Source organism: Octopus bimaculoides, chromosome 1 (genome assembly GCF_001194135.2).
Source record: "Octopus bimaculoides isolate UCB-OBI-ISO-001 chromosome 1, ASM119413v2, whole genome shotgun sequence".
Lineage (NCBI taxonomy): Eukaryota > Metazoa > Mollusca > Cephalopoda > Octopoda > Octopodidae > Octopus > Octopus bimaculoides.
Window position 1 is genome coordinate 126969926 of NC_068981.1, and position 3320 is coordinate 126973245.

The window sequence follows — 3320 nt, forward strand, 5'->3', positions numbered from 1 at the left end:
TTTCTACAAATTCAACTGACATTTTAATTTATAAATACTCAGTTTTTATTTTATTTAAAATTTTTTTATAGTTAAAATTTTTTTATAGTTAAAATTTTTTTATAGTTAAAATTTTTTTATATTCAAAGTATTTTTGCATATATCCCACATAACGAAAAGAAATACAACCATATAATATCTAAATTCACATTCTGTAGAAAAAAGTTCACCATTTTCTGCTTATAAGTTTATAAGAAATTTGAATATATATATGTATAAACATTTAGCATCCTTAATCCATAGGGCTCCATGTCTGTTTTGGTATGGTTTCTACAGCTGGATGCTCTTCCTAATGCCAACTACTTTACTGCATGGACTGGTTGCTTTTTACATGCCACTTGCTCTACTGAGGTCACCATGCAGCTTACAGAACTATAAACCCTAGGGTAGGGTGTAGGGGTCAGCTTCATGCTAGTAGATGAGGGGGGAGTTGAACTGAAGTGTGTATGGGTATAGTACAGGTTCTTGTAGAGGATCTACATAGCTACTCACATCCAGTAGGGGAAGGGGAGAGAAAGACAAATGAATTGTAGGAGCTGAGTGAAAATGGTGATGAGGTACTTAGATAGCCCCACAAGGCACAAGGGAAGTTGAATTGGTGTGTGTGTGTGTGTGTGTGTGTATGTCACATGGCTTAGTGGTTAGGGTGTTACTCATGACTGCAAAATCGTGGTTCCAATTTCCAGACTGGGTATTGTTTGCTTGAGCAAAAATCTTTCATGTTGCCCTGCAATCAATTCATCATTTGACATGTAGCACACTGTGCACCTGTACAGGTAATGTTGATTTGATTGAGGAAGTGAGCTTATGTGAACACAGACACTTGATTGCTATAAACATATCTGTGTGGTTGTTCAGCCAGAAATTGCAGAATCCTCATATGTCATCTAACAGAAGAGGCCATGATTGTATGTCTCTGTAAAGAGAGCATATTGAGTCATTAGAGCACTAGGTAGAATGCCCTGCAGTATTTATTCAGGCTCCCTGCACTACAACTTCTGTGAGATTTGAAATCAGCAAATTACCTTTCATCCTTTTGGGGCAGATGCATAAAATACCAATACTGGGGTCGATTCTTCTTTCTATAGTTTTCTCTCTTGGGAAGAAATTGTTCGCTTTCAGACTTGGAGATGAATCATCATCATCGTTTAACGTCCGCTTTCCATGCTAGCATGGGTTGGACGATTTGACTGAGGACTGGTGAACTAGATGGCTACACCAGGCTCCAATCTGATTTGGCAGAGTTTCTACAGCTGGATGCCCTTCCTAACGCCAACCACTCTGAGAGTGTAGTGGGTGCTTTTACGTGCCACCTGCACAGGAGCCAGTCCAGCAGTACTGATGTTTTAGAAATTCTTTTAAAACCTGACAAAGTTCAATCACACAATACCTTCAGGACTTGAGGTCTTTCTCACATGTATGAAAGCGTGCGTGTGTAATAATTCTGCAACAACTACGTGATATAATGCTTGCTTGTTTGCAGGTTCTTTCCTGTAAGAGCATAGCGTTTGAAGCATCAAGAACTATTAAAGAAGCGGCATTATAAAAATTTCACTTCTAAAACCTTTATTTCCAATTTTGAATGACTGAAAAAGGATAGGAGTTACATAATCACGTCATTCATTGATATTACACTGTACTCATCTAATGCTTTTACTCTAAAGCATATGCATACTGAGTTTTAACAAATGGTTATTAGTATGTGAATATGTATATATGTTTGCATGTGTGTGTGTGTGTGTGTGTGTATATATGTGTGTATTACTCCATTTATTAAATTTTTATATTTACTCAATTGCCCAAAATAACGGAGTTTCTACCTCATAGACAGGAGTTACACCACAGTCATTTTGTGATCTTTGCTACCCTGGTATCTATTAACCAATTTATTTTGGCGGAGTTAATTATTAACTAAGAGAAAATAAATACATATAATTATATATATATATATTCTTTTACATGCTGGGGCACTGCCAGTGTGTGTGTGTATATGTATATATATATATATATATATATATATATATATATATATATATATATATATATATATATATATATATATATATATATATATATATATATATGTATATATATGTATATGTATATATGTATATATGTATATGTATATATGTATATGTATATATATATATGTATATGTATGTATATATATATATAAATAATGTTCAAATTCTTCTTGGTTGGTAATTTTACCTCTCATTCTTCTAGAATTAATAACATAAGCCTCAACTAGAACAATAAATTTAATTCTAAGCCTTGTTTCTGTCTGTGTGTGTGTGTGTGTATAATATTCAGATTCTTCCGTAATTAACTTTACCTTTCACTCTTCTAGAATCAATAAAATAAGCCTCAACTAGAACACTAAATTTAATTTGAAGAAGCCTACCTCTTTGCTAAAAAAAAAAAACTGGCCTTGTTATTATTAAATAAGTTTTTTTCTTTCAAGATCTAGTTGGTAAAATTGATTTGATATTCTATGAAACTAGCTTAAATAAACAAGTTTTATGGACTCGCCCATTTTTTCTCCTCTCCCCACCCCTCTATTTTCTATTAGTAGAAATTTATACATTCTCAAATATCTGTAAGAGTGTGGAATCTGGCTGGCTTCAGCATGTATAATTATATAACCAAATATAATGATGTAAACAATTACTGTAGAAGTATTTTTATGTAAATTCTGTATGTTTGCTAACTTTACATACTTGGTATCTTTTTTATCTTTTACTTGTCTGATGTCAAATAAGTCAGTAATAAATTAATGATACCAAACAGACTGTATCAAAACCTCTTATACCTGATAAATATCTCTCAAATCTGCATGCTGGAAAAGGTAACCACATTGGTGAGAAAAACCTATAAATTACTCTTTACTCTTTTACTTGTTTCAGTCATTTGACTGCGGCCATGCTGGAGCACCGCCTTTAGTCGAGCAAATCAACCCCGGGACTTATTCTTTGTAAGCCTAGTACTTATTCTATCGGTCTCTTTTGCCGAACCGCTAAGTGACGGGGACATAAACACACCAGCATCGGTTGTCAAGCAATGCTAAGGGGACAAACACACATAGACATATGACAACCGCTCCATCTTGACAGACGATAGCCATCCCATCAACAATCCACACATATCATCACGCAGTACAATCACTCCGTTGGTGAGCCCTCAAGTGACTTTGAAGTCCGGCTGCTGAGCGACAAGGTCTACAGCACAGATGACAAATGTTCAAGCCTCTTGATCCTTGCTCGCTGGTATCTGATTCTAAG